Genomic DNA, 20,672 nt, shown 5'->3' with positions numbered 1-20,672 from the left:
CCCTGGCCCTGTTCAGGTGCAGGGCTGGCTCTGAGCCAGCTCTCTCTCTCCCCAGGTGTGCACATTCCTCATCAATGGCAGCCTTTGCCCTAATGGAGAACAGAGCTTGAGCAAGAGGGGCTGGAGCAGCCTCCCATTGGAGGTTGAGGGGGACACTGGGATGGTTACAGAAAGTCGACCAGAGCCCCAGACCTTTTCCAATCTGTTTCTTCTGCTTTGTTCCTGGGAGTAAGCAAGTGTGTGTGTGTGTGTGTGTGTGTGTGTGTGTGCACGCGCGCGCGCGCACACTTTTCACAAGAAGTGTCTGGGTTTCTTATAGCCCTCTGGTAAGTCCCACTGGTTTTCAAACAAACTGAAGGGACTCATCTTCCTGGAGTTGGATCCCAGGGCTGGGATGCCCAACATGTCGCTCAAGCCCTTCACTTCCCAGGGAGGATCTTGGGGCCCATGTAACCCCTCTCCTCTTGTGTGACCCCCACTAGGGGTTCAGGTCCTGAACTGATCACTATTCCTCCCTTCCTACTGGATTCTGCGTGGATTTTTGTTTATAGCCTTTGTTGTAGAAGAGCCTTTCTGCCAGTTTTCAGTTTGTTTTCTTCAAGAGTTGCTCACATGTAGATGTGTTTTTTGTATGTACTGGGGGGCAGCTGAGCTCTGTCTTCTTGACCTTTGCAGCTCAGTGATGGTCTTGAGACTCAGACTCAGCCTGCATCCACAGTCGGGGATCTTGGTCCTGGGTTCTGAGGGGAGTGGAGCAGATCTTATTCTCTGATTAATGTGAACTTTTAATTAGGGATGTATGTATTATTGACTTGAAATTCTTTTAACTCAAATGTAATATCCAGTGCCCACAGAAATAAGACTTTTTGAATTTGCTTAGAGTAAATACTTCTAAAAGCAAAAGTCTTTCTCTGGCTTTTGACCATGTAAAAATCACTGTGAATGTGCACTTTCACACTGTAATAATTAAAAAGAGGAGAATTTATGTCATCCCTTTTACTTTTAGAAACACTAAACACTTACAGAAAGTGCCTTTAACCCTTGACCAAAGAGGACCAGAGTTAAACATGAAAAAAAGGATATAATGGCATTACACTCTCCTTCCTTCTCTACTGGGTTTGAAGCTCTTTCTCTGTATTTTCTCTTCCCCTTCAGAAATTCATACTCTCTAATTCAGGGACTTCAGTCAGGAGAAGATGGCTTGGCTTGAAGTTTAAGGAGAATCTACTACCACCAAAGCAATCACTTTGCAAATTGACAAAACCTATATTTATATTTTGAAATTTTTTCTTACATTTTGAGTTTCATTTCTAGGGGTTAAGGTAGGCAGAAACAACGATGTTTTCTCTGTACTTGAGAACTGAATAATATATAAATAAAAAGTAAAAGAAACATTCATGTATGAATTCTAGCTATGAGTTGACCCCTAGTATTCCCAAAGAAATAGAAGATGCTCTACTATGAGTTCTGTGTAGGATCCTAATTACCTTGAACTAAGGAATTTGCCACTTAGAAAAGTGAGTTAAATATGCATAGTATGTCACAGCAAGCCCCACAGTAATACCTGTTACTTCTTTTCACGCACCTCCTCATCATTTAATTAACAAAAATATAAAATTCTGAGGTTCAGAAATAAATGATATAGAATCCCTTTTATAGGCATTTTGCAATTGTATCATCTTTGTAATCAGAGGAAAGCTTATGTATATTGACACCTAAGAAACACGTAAGTCTATTTTAAATTTTCTCTCATTCTCAGCACTTCTAGCCTTCAATTCTATGCTCTTGGCATCAGAGTTTTGTTTTGTGATCACAAAACTCATTGTTTAAACCTCATGTTTCAAAGTATGCTTTGGGGGAAAAATAACCCTATTCATAAGAGTACACTCCTCTTTCCGCAGTCACTATGCCACTCTCACTTTGACATTTCCTGAAGGTCACTGTTCAGGTTTCAAGATCATGTTGCTGATTTTTCTGCCTTTTTTGCACTATCAGAGAAGGAATATTCTGCAAAGGTTTGTTGGGCTCCTCTGTTCCCACTGGAGGCTAAAGAGAAGAAAACCGATTCCTTCAGCTTCAGACTCCCTAGGCTAGCTTCAGATTCTTATTTAGATTAAACACTCATGGCTTTCAGAGACCCAAAGAATCTTAGACACAAAGCACTGACAGATTATAAAATCTTTTTGGATGCCAGTTTCTACTCTAAATATCAGAATGAAAAATATCATCACCACTAACATAAATTCCCACTCCGTCCCCTCTCCTCCACTTCCCAAGTGTGTAGTATTTTAGAGCATTTAATTTCTGTTGGAGGCAAAACTCATCATCACATGAAGGTGTTTGGCTGAAATGCAGTGACAGTATCCTCAAACGCTGAGCCCGAGTATCGAGAAACACAAAGCAAAGAGGGTCCTGGACATTTACTGAGTACCACGTACGCTTTCACTTAATCTTCACAACTCCACAAGGTAAATAGACATCAGAACCCTTGTTTTAGGGAGAGGGAGATGGGTCCAGAGATGAGGAGCAGTTTGCCTAAATACACAAAAAGATCAGTCTGATTGGCTTTTGTTGCACATCTGGTGAATAGTTGCAGAATCCTCAAATGTTTCTGGGCCAATTCTGTTTGAGTTTTATTTTCTTAAGAATCTTCACTTTGTTACTAATTTTTAAAAGATTACAGGTGTTGTTCTTATTAAAAATCATTTGAAATGTGGCCTAGTGATCTCTTTCTCCTCCTGGAGAGCTCTGACAACCAGAGGTAAGATCTGACACCAAGTAATTAAAGTGGGTCAGAGCTACATCCCTTCAGCAGGTGAATAATGTTGTCAGTAACATCAGTGTAGGGGACCAATTTGTCCACTGTTATTTCAGCCATTCAAGGGTGTTCAGTTTAACCCATAGGCAGTGGACAAAAGGATCATTCAGTTTAACTGGATCTGTAGACTGTGCATTCTTTAAGGAACAACGAAATATTGTTTGGAGTCTAATGTACAGGGCAACCAAGGAAAGACCATTGCAAAATAGAAATGCAGTAACTTGTCCCCCTTCCGAAATGTTGAGGCAGTAATGAGACCACACCCATAATATAGTTATACTCCTTAAAAGAAAGCTGCTATATATTCCCAAACCTTCTTTTGCTGCTTAGTCACTGCTGTCACTGCTGGAAATAGCACAGGATTTAAGCGTAAAGGTCTAGCCTGAGTCCTGACTTGGCCTATAATTACTTGTGAGACTTTGGGCAAATTATTTAACTTTTCTCAGCTTTTGTGTCTATATTTTTGAAATTAATATTTTAATATTGACCTAGTATGGTAATTTTGAGAATTGAATGAGCAAAAGCACATGAAAATGAATGGTAAGCCCTAAAAGGTATATAAATAGTAGTTATTTTATATTCACCTATCACTAGAAATTTAATATCATATTCATATAGCAATAATAGCAATATATCATAGCTTCCCAAAGTGTGCTCCACGGAAACCTAATGCCACAGATATTCCCTGAAAAGTGGGATTTAGGTGTTTTTGGTACTTTTACTCATTCCAAAATAGTCACTGAGTCTTGCTAGATGCTCTTCTTGGTCAATAATGAAATATGGCTCATAATTTTCTGTTTTGTGAGGCTTGCAGTCCTACAACATGCCTTATTATATCTCTTTGTACTCAACCCCAATTGCAAAAGTATGTGTGTTGCCTTTCCTGGATGTTTCCTGGATAAATTTCCACTCAGTTTATTATTTTCATTCTTCTCTCGTGAACCTCAGCCTACACCATAACACCTTTCTCCTCTAGGTGTGCACACACAGTAGAGGAAATAATAATGGAGATGAAACAATTTGTTTTTTTCCTCAGTCTTAGAAAAAGAAGTAAAAAGCACAGCTACAGCTATAGTCTATTGATTTGTTTTTTATCCAAAAAGCTCAGTTTATTGCTGGATTTTTTTAATAGCATTTTCAATAATTTTATTTAAAGTTACTCATAAGAGACTTTTCTAACTTCTCTTATTTTCCTAAGTCCTTTCCATCTAAAATCTTTATTTACATCATGAGTTTGAAACTTGTATATCTTCTGGGTAAAAGTCTTTTTTCTCTTTTGAAAAATATATGCCTGCTTCTGAAACTAACTGGGCAACCTTTCTGAAGGGGAAGGACAAAGCTTGAAGGCTAGAAAAGATGTTCTTTATTTTTGTACTGAAAACTCAATACTCTGGCTTGAACTTACTGTGGACAAGCCACATATTTGATGTTCTAAGGGTGAACTACATGGCTCTGCTTCTACGCACAATGCCCACGTCTAACATCCCATAAATAGGTTTCATTTGGAGTGACTGATTGATGTAAAGCATGTTCCAATCTTAGAGTCATGGATTTTAGAGCTTCAAGTCCACTTGTCCTATTACCCTGTATACTAAGAAAGATAATACATTTTTAAAATGTCTTTCCTCTGAGGTTTACTGAAGTTTTAGAGAAAGTTGTGAGTTGTGATTAAGAAGCTTAGAAAGAGGAGTCAGGAAATTTGAGACTGAGTTCAGCTAATATAGGATCCGTACTAGGCAGGTCTCATATTGATTCCCTAATTCAGTTATCTATTTACTTCATTCAATCATTTATTTATTTTTTAAGCACCATTTGTGCAAAATGTTAGGGGATTTAGTCATCATCTAGGTCCAGAACAGCTTATTTACTGCACTCTTGGTGTCTTCAGATCCATTCCTGCTCCAAGGGCAGCATCAGGCAGTGCACTTTTTCTCCAGAGGCCTCCTGTGAATTCTTAGCACAATGTTCCTGAAGCCACTCTGCTCAGACTTGGTATGTGAAAAAAAACTCTATAGATACCTTTGACCTAGGGAGTAATGGTCATAATATCTAAATTATTGAGCCTTTTTGCTAAGAATGTCATATGGTTTATCTCAATTAATCCTCACAACAACCCCAGAAGGTAGGTACAGCTGTCATTCCTTTCTTACAAAAAAGGAATCTGAGGCTCAAAGAGGTTAAGTACCTTGCCCAGAGTCATGCCAGTTTAGCTAGGGTGGGACCAAAGCAGCTTGAGTCTAGAGCCAATACTCTGGAGAATAGTGCTGAGATTTTTCATATGCAAAGGTATCTCGGCAGAGGAACCCACTAGTTCACATATAGGTGGTGGCAACAGTGAAAATAGTGACAATCACTTTAAGTTCCATTTCCAAGTCTGACATTGAAAACGCTTCATGGTTCTGAAAAATTACAATGGTATAAATTACCTCTATCACGGGATTTGAGGGAAGAGTAAAATGAGGGAAATCAGCACACGTGGGAGAGTTATTACCGTGAATGACCTATAATGGGCACCCAGCAAAACTGGGTAGTTCTCTTTCTTTCCTGAAGTGTATAGGGGAAGAGTGAGGGATTCTTGTCTTTCCTTTGTCTTCTAACTCTCAGCCTGGAAAATAAGATCTTTTTTTCTTTTGGGCATTTTGGCGATAGAGCTCTTCTACCTCATTGGGATCACTGGGATGATGGGAGAGAGCCTGACCTGTGGAAGATGACAGTAAGGTTTGTCATCTCCATAGAAAAGCTACCATCACCATGGTAGATTTTTTTTCCTTTTGCCTAAAAATTAATTGATACCTGTAAAATATAGATTGTTCTGTGTTGAGTAGTAATTGATGCTGTTGTCTGTCACTTACATTTTAGTATAAACTGGAACTTTGGCAAGATGGTTTTATAGGGGTCAGGACCAGAATTCATTGTTTTATGAGACCTTGATGATATCAATATGAAAGAAAAGGAGAGAAAATGTAGGTGGTAGAAGGACAAGACAAACATATCACCCATTTTGGGTCATGCCCAGGGTTGACACTGCATCCATAGTTGTTCAGTCAGAGGATGCAATGAATGGTTTCAAGGTTTATGTGTATGCTGGCGGTTGGTGGGTGAGGAGAAGTAACTGTCTGGGTGCACAGATATGACCTGTGTGGTATCTGATGGTTGAAGAGAAAGAATGAGGAAGATCAGTCCGTGGTTTTACTTAAATCAAATATGCTTTTAAATTATGTCTCACTTTGAGACTGACATCACTTTAAAAGACGGGTTCCTACTGCCAAGCTTCCGGAACAGCCTTGGGGTATACGCATGGGAAATTACTTCATATTGATAGTCATCCCTGTATCCCATCAAGACCAATAAATTACCCAGTGGTTTAGGAATTCTTCTAGTGGCTGATTTCAAGCCTAGTAAATATGAAACATTATTCAGAAAAGAAACAAAACTCAACCACTAAACAAATCATCATTACTCATAAGTCTTGCCTGAGTGTTGAAATAATCTGAATGAGAGATAGTCACTGCTAAAGGAAAGGTGGGTAGATGAGACTTAAAATGAGATGCCATGGGTTCAAATGCCAGTGTTACCATTTCAAATAAATGTGAAGCCTATTTTATTTAACTCCTTTAAAATTTCATTTGTAAAACAGGAATATTAATACTTAGCTTTATGACTTTGAGAAGGCTAAATTAAATGGGTGTGTAAATATGCTTGGTACAGTTAGATGGTATGTTTTAGCCCTTTTAGCTAAATGGCACTTGAAATTTCCTGGTCTGTCCCAGAGGCATCTGGTATAGAAGTATATAAGCTGTTTCCATGATCTCTACATGACCTTGGGAAAAGGGCTTTATGAGGCAACTGAGTTCAGAAAACATATGGTTAGCCCTAGTTCTCTCTTTAAGTTACGTTTTCACAGAGTGCCATGAAGCTTAAGTTGGACATTGGTAAACTTTCTCATTGGCATTGGAACTATCTCTTGTCAACAGGAAGCTCAGTGGTTCTCCTCCCAGTTCTCTTTCTAATAGGAGAGGCTGCATTATGCAATGAAAACAGTGAATTAGGAGCCAGGAGATCTGAGTTTGCAAATCATAAAGAGCTTCTTTAGGACTCTTGATTTCTTACTTACAAAATGAGGGATGGACAGATAATGCTCTTTAATCTACTTTTTAGCTCTCTGGCTTTCTCTTTTATTTAATATAGATTCTACATGACTGTCCTAACTCCTCTTTTTTCTACCATTCTTCATATCTCTAAAAAAATTGACAACTTTTCTTCCTTTCTTGTCTTGTTATTTAAGAGCCTGACTCCCTTTAGAGAAAAGACACACTGTGTAAATGTGAAATAGAATGCTATGGCCATTTATTTCTACACCAGTCTTGCTCTAAAAATTTTACATTGTGGCTAAGACTGTATAGAGATTCTCTTGGTATGTTTCCTATATTATCATGTAAAAAAATCAATTTTTTATTTCGGTTATGTATTTAAGTAAAAGAAGTGTGCTCCTAAATGTGTACTCCCCTAATAAGGATTACAAGAGTTTTAAAAATAAGGCTTTCCCTGCCAGTTATCTTGCTATTTTCTTTTGTTAATGATATTCAAGCTTTTGTACTCTAGAGGTCAGTATAATGTTACAAATGGAAGGCTTTTGTTTCATGATAAGATCTTAAAAACAAGGCCTTTAAATTCGAATCTCACATAAAACTGAAAAAAAGAGCTCTCTAACCACAAAAAGGCTCTTATAAAATGACGATAATCCGAAACAGAATGTCCAGGGGGAATTAAACAATGATTGAGGTTGAGGACTGAATTACATGCACACAATACTTCCCTAAAGTGGTATAATCTTGGGAACAATAAAATATAAGCAGAAGGTGGAAAATAATATAAGAAAAGACAAAACGAAAGAAAGTCATGAAGAAGCATCAGATAGAGTAGAAACAGATATTTAAGGTCACTTTGAGAAAGTCACTTTTCAGATTCTAGGATGCTTATGTGATGTTTAAATGACAGTGACGAGAGAGCAGTGAAAGGAGATGCCTGCCTCTACAGCAGGAGTACCTGCATTTGACAAAAATCACTGGTCTTCCCAAACCCCCATTCAACTCCCATGTCTCATTTTCAGTCAGTGAACCTGCTTCCTTCACCTAGAGAACCAAGGCCGTAGCTATGATAGACTCAGGGTCCCTCTCACATAAAGCCCTTCAGGCTAGTTTATATCTGCCGTCAGAATCACTTCCTCTCTTTTAGCATCAGAAAAGAGGATATCCCACTTTTTGTTCAAATCTGAATTCTGTCAGTGTTTATGGCCCCATCTTCTCCCCTTTGTGCCAAGACTTGCTCCATTAGACAGCTTCTTCAATTTACATTTTTAACCTTTTATTTTTCTCTCTTTTTCCTGGCTCATTCTCCTCAGCCGGTAAACATGTCTGAGCATTTCTTACCTAAGAAAGGAAAAAGAAAAGAAAGGAAAACAAGAAAACCCTTGTCTTTGCATCTTCATTAAGCAAGTCTCGGATCTCTACCCTCTGGTCCTCTATGTCTCTGGTAAAAATAATCTGTTATCTCTTCTAATTCACCCTTTAATCCATTGCAGTCTAGTGTCTGGCCTCACCATTTCTCTGAAACTGGCCTTACTAAGTCACCAGTGACCTAAATGACCAATCCAATGGATATTTTTCAATTCTTGCCTTATATAGAATTTCCTGCTATATTTGACACTACAAATTATATTCTTCCTCTTTTCATTTCTAATCCTTTTTCTTTGGTGACATTTTATTCAACTCTTCTACCTGCACACCTCTGGCCTTTGTGGACTGCTCTTCATCCACTGACCACTTACCTAGGAGAATCCTCAAGTCACTCTCATATTTAAAAGTCTTCAGTGGTTCTCCATCACTGTGGGATAAAACCAGGCCCCTTGGCATGGCATAATCTGATGCCTCGCCTTAAACAGTACCGTGACCATAAAATTATAAATGTTTGCAAAGTGAAAATACATAACAAAAAATGAATATAGGTTTTAAATTTCTTGAGTTTGTACTAATCTGTTTAGTGTTCCTGTATGCTTATTCAAACTTGGACCATGCATCACAGTTTTTGCCTGGACCAAAAGTCTCTGAATGTTTGGGTGGTATAATTTAATAAGATATAGTATACTGTAGTGAATTGTGTCAATCTCTCTACTTTAATATAGGAAATCTTTTATTTTAGCACTAGGCCTTCTTTGAGGAACTTACTTCCTATACTAACATAAGTTTTTGTCATTATCATTGCAATAGTCTAAGTATTCTAGATCTCATCTACTCTTCCTTCTTTTAAAGTAAAGAACTAATATTGTTGCATTTATTGAACCTTATATTTGATTGAGCCAAGAAGATGGTCATTATCTGTGTTTCTTTCATGTATTATTCCATATCTATCACAGCTACTCAACTCTGCCCATGTACAAAAGCATTCATTGAGAATACTAAAAAATGGGAGGGGCTGTGTCCCAATGAAACTTCATTTGTAAATACCAAAATCTGAATTTTCATATAATTTTCTTGTCATAAAATATTATCTCTCTTATGATTTTTTTCAACTATAGAAGAAAGTAAAAAAAAAAAAAAAAAAGTCTAAGCTACCAGGCTGTATAAAAATAGGCAATGGTCAGGTGGGTATTGGAATCAAGTGGTCTGGACTCTGAAACAAACACCAGGACTTGGAATAAGCCATTTAACCTTTCTGAGTTTCTTTCCTTGACTTTAAAATGGAGCTGATAATATCTATCACATTGTGTTTTGGTGAGAATTGAAAGGTAATACATGAGGATATGTGGTCACAAAATATGTTCCTAATAATTGAAAATCTACATCTCAGTTATTTTTGTCTTATCTCAATGGTAATTCCTGATGGAGAGAATTAATTTCTACCTTTTTCTAGTGTCAGTAACAACAGGCCTTTTTAATATACTTTAACCTGTTATGTTTTTCTTAACCTTCACTGGGTTTTGTTCTTCTGAGTGTCCCTTACCTTTCACATAGATGATACCTCTGTGTATGTATTCATCCTGTAGCTTTCTCCTGTTTTTTTGGAAAAACACTTATTGAATGATTTATGGGATATGAAAAAAAATGTTACTGGGAAAATTTACGTCTTCATTTTTGCTTTAGAGTAGTGAAATGGTCAATAATTTTTTGTCTGCTTTAAAGGGTTTTCTTTCACATTTTAAAAATTAATTGCAATCTTTATCTCTTTTTGAAATGTTTCCTGGTATTGTTAAGCTTTAAAAATAAGTTTATTAAAGTATTTTGAACAACCAATTCAATTAGAAACGGTGGGATGGCAAGACCTGATCTAACTGTATCCACTAACCATTTTCCAGGGCTGGAAGTCTGGGAGTAGGGGGAGGGGCAGTCTCATGGGGGAATCTTAAAACTGGGAGCCTTTCTGACATATAGGCACCATTACCATTCAGATTGTGTTCACAGAGGGTAGGCTCTATTTGGGCTGCCATGGGGAGAAGGAGGAAGCAGCAAAATGCCAATTTCTCTTATTCCCTGTTATTCTTTATGTCATGTTTACAGCAGGAGGGGTGGATGGGACAGAGCAGCATCTCTGCTGATGCCACCTCCCTCCATGGAGCCCCCTGCCAAGATGTACTGGCAGCTCTGTGAGATGAAGATTTCATCCTGGTGTCCTGGCCGGCTGCCATCTGGCCAAAGACATTTTATCTAAATATTTCCAAGGCGCCTATCTCTGCAGTATTGAAGTGCTCAATTAGATATGGCCTAAGTCTTTGTAGCATATCAGTGTGCACTGCTGAACAGCTGCTGCATTCCAACAGAGGGTGAAGTCATCTCTATATATAGAGCATGGCAAGCTGTTTGGAACAGTGGCAGATTTAAGCAGGCAAATGCACACCTGAGCTATAAGTCAGTCACCTGCCCAGAGTGACAGCAGGGTCTGGAAAAACACTTACTTCCTTTAGGATGGGGCAAGTGGCATGGAGGCCACAGGGTCCTTTTTCAGATTTTTTTTTTCTATAGCTTACGGCTGTATATTTTTCTGTAAACTCCACACATAGGGAAAATCACTGTCTACCAAAGGGACTTTATTTTCTTCTGTGATTTTCTCTTACAACTTGGGGTTTGTCTATTGATAAGAAGTTCATCACGTATCAGCCAGTATCCCGGGCATTGTCATTTATTAAATATCATTATTGTAATTAAGTCATTGTGCACTTTGTCCATTTGGTGCCTGTCTTCTCTATTAGGCTGTGAGCTCCTCACTCCTGGTACATAGCACTTGAATAAATATATAAATATTGAATGTTATGACAATTCATAATTCCTTGTGGAGTATGATGTCTTGGTCCCCACCAAAAGGCCACAATTATTACTCCTTCAAAAATGGTCTGGAAAAGATGTGAAAATACATTTCCTAAATTCTTGGGTTGGTTCTCAGTGAGCTATAGCTACCAGTTTGGTGATGGATACCTGGCACTGGAAAGGATCCCAAGAGGTCATCTAGATCTCTCTCTCTGTCATTTGGATTGAACATAGGTTGCTTTGATTTGGAGACAAGAACAGGATGAGTAGCTGATTGTACAAAAATGCCTGGGCAGAGAAACAAGATGGAGCTGGCATTGGAAGTTCTGAAGTTCCTTATTGGCTCAACCACTAACTACCTACACCACTCTGGGAAAGTCACAAAATTCTAATGGGCCTCAGTTTCTTCATCTAACAAACAGAGATAATAATCCATGTCCTGCTCCCCTCACAGGATTGTAAGGAGGATCTCCTGCAAGAAACTGCTTGAAATTGCTATGCAAAATATGCCGCTCCTAAACATGGAAGGTGTACTCTTACATTTGTCATCTTTATCTTATCTGTCAGCAAGGGTCAGACAGCACAAAGAGCATCCCATCGCTGGACACCTGGAGGCAACAGCTCCATCTTATCCATTTCTCCCTTTAGTGACTGTAAAAGTGTGTCAAGTGGGCAAGCAGGCAAGAGGGATATTCCAGGGAGAGTCAGCTTCCCAGCTTCTTGATAATGCAAATCACCTGAACAGAGACCCACTGTGACTTCCTCTCAGGTCTCTTCCCTCTGCCCCTCAGCAGGTAGTGACTCCACCTCACTTCACAGAATCAGAAACCCCTGAAGGTCAAATAGTGACCAAATGAGGAAGACCAGAAGAGAACATTTCATTTATGGCCAATGCTCTCCTTATCCCACAACCCTGTTATCAGCTATTAAAGCCAGAGCACGTCTGTCAGAAGGTACATTACTTCCTGGGGATATAGGCTGACCTTGCTATCAGAACTCCAATCTCTCAATGATAAATTTGTAAAATGAACTTTGACTTCAGTGAGGCAAGCAAGATGCAAACTCTTGTCTGGTGCTAATTTGTGGGACACACCTAGTTTTTCATTGGCTAGTTATTAAACAGAGTCAGAGTGATACAAGCACATGCCACCAGGAATGTGAATCCAGGAGCCCAGAGCAAAGAAGGCCTCCCTGGGTGAACAGCTTCCTTAAATTGGTTCTAAAATTCTGCCATAGGTCATGAAACTCTATTCTAAGTATATAGAATAACCCAAAGTAGGTAAATGCCTTGCGAGCACTATTTTTTTTTTTTTGCGTTCCCCAAAGGCACAGGTGAGAGAATATTCGTCCTCTCTGCACCCTTAAATTTTCTCTCGCCCCCTTTATCACTATTCAGCCTGTGCTGGTCCTTTGAGTCACCTAAATTGCTGGTCTGACAGCCAGGTACTTATGGGCAGAAGGAGGAGGAATTGCGATGATTACATATTAACTTCAGCCTAAATGAAATAGATTTCCGTATTGCTTTAAAATTCATAGTTCTATCTTCTGCATCCCCCCCTGGGTTTCCATGCTTTCTCTATAAAAAAGGCAATGTGACAAATTCCTTTGCCAAGGCTTGGATGTTGGGAACTCAGAGTTTTTATTTAATCATGGTGCTGAGTTCCTGTCTGGCCTTGAATATGCTATTTTACATTTCAAATATTCCATCTGTAAAGGCAGAATGTTAATTCTCTCCCATCTCACAGGGAGTTGGGACATGATTGATTATTTAGTGTTTTAAAGAGCTTTGGAGACACCAAGTGCTAAATAACTAGTATTATTTATTAAACACTCTCTGAACTGGTTAAGGATACTGGGAAAAGCTGAAGTTGAAACACTGGCCAGCTGGCCTCTTTTGACATCAGATCTCGTCAGGTGTCTCTTTCTACAGCACTTACTGAGTGATGAAGCGCTGTGTGTCTAGTAATAAAAGGAATCTGGGTCATTAACTTGGATTGTCAAAACTGTGCATTTCTTTATTCCTTGTCCTATTTTATTTTGTGAGAACACAGTTCTAAACCATCGTATCAGTAGAGATTCCATTATATAATAAACATGCCTCAAAATAAAGTATTTTATCATGAAATGTGCTATGTTTTATCTTAAGATGATAGCTGGTGATTGGGCTTAGAGGATCCTTGGCCAATGCACACATCTGAAAGGAAACCATAATTATCTGTGAGGTTTACCACTTCTGTGATGCTGACTGGATATCTGAGATTTGGGGGAATTTCTCAAGTTTGATACACTTGATGTAGATTATTTAATTTGTTGGCTAAATATATATTGCATTTCTATAATTTCTAAATATAATTTCTATAATGAGTCAGGCCTTAGGTTAGGACACAAATATAAATCTCTCTATTGCATATGTTGTCTTGATCACAGAGGGTTTTGTAATGTTGGGGAAGCATAGATAGTTAGTGATAACTAAAATGCAAAGTGAGATAGAAGCAGGGTAGTATACGAATACAAATGAGGGTAACTGTTGCCTTAGAGAGTCAGACACTGGAGATGTTTAAATTGGGGCTTTAAAAGGAGGGTGTAGTAAGTGTACTGAATATTTGAGGTTCACCATTTTGTGGCAGGAAATGAGAAAGGGGTGCATAGATTTACCTATTGGGTTCCACTTAAATATTAGGGAAGAGGCCCTTTCACTTTTATTGATCACAGATTAACATCTCTTGCAAGGAAGAGCTCCTCTTTTGCAAGTGCCCGCCACACACAGTTTTCTTGACTTCTCATGCAGTTCATATGGGGAGGAGGGGCAGGGGCAGGGGCAGGAGTTGCTTGAGGGTCACACTCCTCACAATGATCCAGTATTGCTCCCCCTCCCACTTTGTGCCTCCCAGTGATGACTAGAATCATAAGAAACCCTCCTCATGAGGGGCTGCTCTTCAGCAAGCCCACACTCCCCCAGCTTAAAGCCCAGGCATTAATGTAGGTTGCAGGGAGCCACAGAGGTCTTGGGAACACTTACATTCAACCCTCGTTTGGGGGGGGGGTGCAGGGCGCTGGCTATCACAGTACCACAACAGTGTGATTCTTTCCAGACTTCATTAGTCTTCAAGGGCTGGATATCACTGAGATTGTTTGGGCAGTCTTCCACTACGTACAGAGGGCCATAACATTGTGAATGTTACCCACAATCAAAAGGTTATAAGTGTTGGTGAGGATATGGAGAGACTGGAACCCTTGTACTCTGCTAGTGGAAACACAATGGGGCAACACTTATGGAGAACAGTGTGGTGTTTTCTAAAAATAAAAATAAAAATAAAAATAGAGCTGTAATATAATCCAGCAATCCTAGTTCTGGATATTTATCCAAAATAATTGAAATCAGGGTCTGGAAGAGGTAACAAAGACCTATTTAATTGAAGTATATTGTAGCTGCTGCTCCCTAGGTCCTTTAAATATTTGTATTTATGTTCCTTAGACAAGTAGGCAGGATTTTTCTATTCTTTGCACAGAGTTTATTGACATTAATTTGAATAACAGAGCCAGAGGCTTAGATGTTTCTGAGAAAAATATGGAAATAATTTTTGCACTGTTCCTCTGCTTTTGCACCCCAACAGAGGAGGAGTGAGTGCAAAAAACTTCCAACCTCTCCACCACTATCTCACCAACATTTGGAACCCTGAAATTCTTTTCATCCTAATGATAAATACTGATTTTTGAGCACCTATATGCTGGCCCCTAACTTTGATGATCTCGTTTAGTTCTTACATTATTCAGTAAGGTGGATTTTATTATTTTGAGTCTCATTTAGGACTTTAGGAGATGCCAAATCCAGAGAAGACAAGATAAACCACAAGGAGACAAGACAGTAGTCAAGGACCAAAAGTGCAAACACAGGAGACAAAGGATGACTGAATCAAAGGAGCTTCAGATACAGGAAGAAAGGTTTTAGGATGCAGGACCTGAGAAAGGAGGCAAGCTCTAGGCTTCGGTGGAGAGCAGAGGAAAAAGGCTCAGGGTGATTGTCTGGGATATTCGCAGTTATATGTGACTTGCTCTGCTTTTATGTCCTGACTGGGGAGGCAGTATGGGGGCAGAGTGAGGTATGGGCAGGGTTAATTTAAAAGGATGTAATGGATACATTTAAGTCACAGGTAAAGGTGAAGGTTTTAAATTTTTTTCCTGAAATATAATTTTCATTTTAGGAAGGGAAACTGAAGCCAGAGGTATGAAGCTCTAGTTATTAAATTATATGAATCTGTGAGCAGAAGTTTGAGGAGGCTTGAGGAGGTTGGAGGGGTACAGCATACTTTGGGAGTTACCAGATCACACCTTAACATGGACACATGTCTTTGTCTATCACAGGGGTCCATGGAATAGGCCAGCGGGCCAAATTCTACTCTAAAAGACAGTTTCAGACCTAGACCTGGCTCTGTTCTTCTGCTTATTTAGTAGCTTCCAGACAGCTACTGTATTTATTATATGGTATGTGTTGGGCTCATCCAATGTGTCATTAAAAAAGCACAGAAGATGTTTCTACTTGTTCTTCCATTTGGCTGTTGGGTAGAATGTTGATTTGTCCTTGTTGGCATTATAGTGGATTTACATAGAGAGTTAATTCTCATGACCTGTTTCTATAGGACTTTTGCCTAAAAATGGTTCTTATATTTTAAAAAGGTTGTAAAGCATACACACATACACAGAGAGGGTCGTGGGTTGGAGAGAGAGAGAGAATGAATATGGGACAGAGGCTGTGTTTCGCCTATAAAGCCTAAACTAGTTACCATTTAGCCCTTCACAGAAAAAACTTGCCACCACCTGGTCTGTAAGACGGGTCCACCTAGAGGTGAGATGCTCTGGTTTATCTCTCAGCCTGACGCAGCCTGACTTGATGGAGGTCTTTCCACTCCAGGGCTTACTCTGCTCTCACTGCTGCTACCCAGCGTTGTCCCGCAGCCTAGAAAGCACGTCAGCAGACTCCATTTCAACTCTTAATGGGTTGTGACGTGAAAACCACTAGTGCAAATGAGGCCCTTTCTAGGAGTCCCTGCAGAATTAAACAGCCTGTGGAGAGCAGACCACTGTCCTTTCTGTTGGGAGGCAGCTTTTAGAAGTTTTAATTGCTGATGCCTTTTCCTAAAGGTAAACAGTTGCAACGTTGGCAATCTGTCTCCTTTCAGCATGAAAATCATGAAGAATTCATAGGAAGCTGCTCTAAATGTCATAGATTTTTGAAAGAAAGCTTTTTAATCAATCAAACAACATATACAAATCAAAACGTGTACTATTTACGTAACACCTTCCTTCATAGACAGCGAGAACAGTTACTAACACTTGCTTTAGTTTTAAGTGCTAGAGTCTGCAGTGAAAAACATCCACAGTTCAGAAACCAAAGATAATTTGGAAGCTTAACTTTCTCATTTTACATTCCAGTAATAATAATAATAATGACAATAATAACAGCACTATCATCTTACACATGAAACCTTACAGCTTTACATGCATTTTCATATTTACATTTCATCTAATCCACATAATTAGCCTTATGAGTTGTGAATGGCACAGCCAATATTAAATTTATTTTACTAAGGGAAACTCTATTTAGCAAGATTAAGTAAATAATCCAGTGTGATCAAGCCAGAAAATGGTAGAACTGGAAAAGAATAAAATTATTTGGACTTCTGGCCTGTGATACTTCTACTATACCAACTAACACTTGCTTAGTATCATAAAGAATTTTAATGTTTAAAAATTGTGATTATAGAATTATCATTCTACGATTAACAATTAAAGAGAAAGTAATGATTAAAAATGCATAATAGTTAAGAATATCTTAACTGATAGCTCTTACTACTATTAATGATCACATTCCTGACTTTGAGCAAATTCTATAGATCTAAAAAATAAAATATAGATCTTAAAAATATTCCACATAGATTAATTCCAATTATTTGTCCCTGGTAAATATTTTTTCTTCTTGCATTCCAATCCTTCAAAAGATGGAAAAACAACCCATTTATTACTTCCCTGGCTAGATTCCTCATGGTCTAGTCATCTTTCTTAAAATCACCTAAGGCCATGATCCTGGATTAAGAGATTTCTTTCCAATAAACTTCAAAAACAGTTTTCAAATCCTGTCAAATTCCTTTGGAATTTGTTTTTGAGTTGACTGCTCTGTTCCATGTTTAATGAAAAAAGCAAATGTATCATGATCAAAATGTGTCAAAGTCAACTAAAAAATCAACCCCAAAGCTAACCTTGAAAAAAATATATTATTATTTGAAGAACTGCCCGTGGTTAATTAAAAATAAAGTTATTTTCCATGAAATATTCTAGTAATCAATTGGTATTTAACAAAAGATACATTTTAAAGTGGAAAAAAAAAGCTGTACTTTATTGTATCTCAACTTAGCAGTGAAACTTTTAAATGAAAGGTTAATATGCTGGTTGCAAAATAAAACATCATGTTTCAATTGTACATTTAAAAATGAAAGAAAAAAGAACAGCCTGGAAACATAAGAGAAAAGACAAAGCATTTATTAGTGAGGCATTTTATGCAGTACTGACTTTAGACCAAAGAATAAACTCCATCATTAAATGAATATAATAAGTACTGGTTTCCACATCCAGGAATATGCTCAATTGGTGAGTTTTAAGGAAAACAAGGAATAAACTCAATTCCTACCTAATCCTACATTGCTCTGTTCCATGAACTATTTTTTTTAAATAATGTTACTTTCCTGAAAAAAATAATACTCAATATACAAAACTTGGAAATAGAAAAAATAAAAAAGAAAACAAGTATTATCACATCAATTCCCTTATTAATTTTTTGTTTTTTCCAGTCATTATGTAATATATGTATATTTATTACAAAATACACACACACACACACACACACACACACACACACACACACACACACACACACACACATCTTTGTTCATAATACACTGAACTGATAGAACTACCAGTGAAGTTTCCCTAGCCAGGTGATTATATCAAATATTGATATAGTTGAGTCAAACTATATCAATCTGACTCTTTCCTGACACTATGAATACAGGAAAAAAAAAAAGAGCCATATAGTGGTAAGCAGATGTGACTGACAATTAGCTCCCAATCCCTGGGTCCCCAAAACTGCCTCTTCTGAGTCTGATTCTTTAGCTTTCCTTTGGCTACCCCTCCCCTTCCTCCTTCTCCACCTGCTTCTCTTCCCTCTCTTCCTCTTCCTTCTCCTTCCCCTCCTCCTGCTCTCTCTTTCCCATCATAGTCTTTGGCTTAAATTAGCTAACATTTGCTTCTGTTGCTTGCAACCAAAGAAGCAGAACTCATACCTATGCTATATTGTATCCTATTTTTGTTATTATTATATCATCATATAACACATCAGTGAATATTTTTTTATATAGATCCATGTCAGTATGTCTGATTATTTTCTAAGGATACATCCTGAAGTAAAATTACTGGATTAAACATTATAGACTTGCTAAGAGTCTTGCTCTTCAAAAAAAAATGTCAATTACACTTTAATCAAGATTGTATTTATATGTATTTCTCATGTTCTTACATTGTTATGATTTAAAGATATTTTGCTAATTCAATAGGGAAAATTGTATCTTTCTATTTGATTTTATGTATTTGTTTTACTCTGAACGGATACACTCATTTTATCCTTACATTGAGTCTGAGCTACAGCAGGGAAAGACTTAGATAATTTTGTCTTCAACTGTCAGTGTGATCCAGTGGTTTATAAATCATTTAGGTTATAAAAAGTTTAAAATACAATTGAGTGTTGCATTTTGAATTCGTTTAGCCTCATGCATTTATCTAGATTTGGAATTCTTACTATATAAACACTTTATGTGTTTCATCTTTTTATTCATATGATGAGAATGCTTATATTCATTTCTTACATCTCTTTAAAAAGGCTTAGTTAAGTTCAGTGAAAAAAAATGCCTTGAATTCTTTGGAGAAATGTCTTAATATTACTTTGTATAACCAACTTGCTTTAAGAGTTACTTCTACAATTTAGTACCCTTGACCTAGCATACAAATTTTTAAAAACATAATGCAATCATATTAAGGTATGACTCAGAAACCCAGAAACATGTTTTTTCTATTTCTTATGTGTTTTAGTTTATTTGTTTCTGGTTGTTATGCTATGAAAAATATACTACAAATAAGGTATCTACTTAAAGGCATATGTGATTGAGGTATTTGTTAGACTGTGGTCAGTAAACATTACACAGCAGAGAGTAATTTTAAATGTAGTCATCTTAAATTCAGTCAGTTTTTAATATCAGCAGAGTTCCCAAATTTAATTTACTAAATAACTAGTGGGGGTAAAGAAAATTCCATTCACAAAATGAATTACAAGATAGTTTTAGAACCAATTTTCTTATTGGCATTTACAGATGGTGACTATAGTCAGATATAAAAGAAAAAGGGGACCTACAAAAATCTAAAGAAAAATATAAAGAAATTGAGATTAAGTGAAAGATAATCCCAGGTGCAAATATACACACAGACACATATCCACATGAGTTACTTGTGTGTAGAATGGAGATAGATTTATGAATAGGTGACATTCGTTGGCACAATGATTTCTGCTCAAAATTGTGAGGATTGAACAAGTTAAACCCCACCTATCTGAGCTTATACTTTGCTCTGGGGCTCAGCTCAGGCAGTTCTATCCCCAGGAACCCTCCTGTTTTCTTAAACCTCAATTCACCTCCCCCTTAAGTCATAACTCTTCATTTAAGACTTTGTTCTGTATCTTTCCGATGCCTACTCCCTACTGGATGGGCAGCAAAAGCCCCTGTCCCAGACATGTGTCCCACCCTCCCCCAGCCAGATGACTAGCCTTCTGCTGCATGCTTGTCACAAGTGCAGTGTTCTACCCTCCTATCTGAAAGGTCTTCTGAGAATAGTATTGCCAGTTAAAGTTTCCATTGATTCTCCCTATCCACATGCAGGGAAGCCATTTTGCTACATTATCTTGAGTTTTTGTTGTTCACTTTTTCATGTCAACTTTCAGGATGACTTTTGTCTAATAGCAATTGCAAGCAATTTACATGTCAATACTTTGGACAGATCCAGTGCCTTCCTCTTACTGCACTGAAGAGGTGTGACTTAGAACTACTTCCACTTACTCCATGCAGCAGCAAAGATGGACCAAATAGCTTGCTGAAATGTGGTATGGAAAAAAACAGTTATAAGCCTCTGGCTTTCATAATAGTCATAAGAAGAACTGATTTTCTAAACTGAGTAGTTCACAAAACTACAATAACTGTTTCTCTACATGTGGCAAGACAGTAATTTCAACTTCCTTGCAAACTGCTTTTCATAGCGTGTAGGCAGACAGACAGATGGACAAATAGACAGATAGATAGATATGGAGTAATTAAGAGTATTGGTACCTCTGACTTCCCATCAGTTTTGTCCATTTCCTATTCTTCAGTGATGGGACGTAAGATATCTTTACAATGACTCAAACATTTTTGTAACCATCCTAGTACCAACAAAGGTCAGAAGCAATGATCAGTGTGCTTTGAGTT

The sequence above is a fragment of the Vicugna pacos genome, chromosome 1, assembly GCF_048564905.1.
Source record: "Vicugna pacos chromosome 1, VicPac4, whole genome shotgun sequence".
Taxonomy (NCBI): domain Eukaryota; kingdom Metazoa; phylum Chordata; class Mammalia; order Artiodactyla; family Camelidae; genus Vicugna; species Vicugna pacos.
This window is presented reverse-complemented; position numbering follows the sequence as displayed.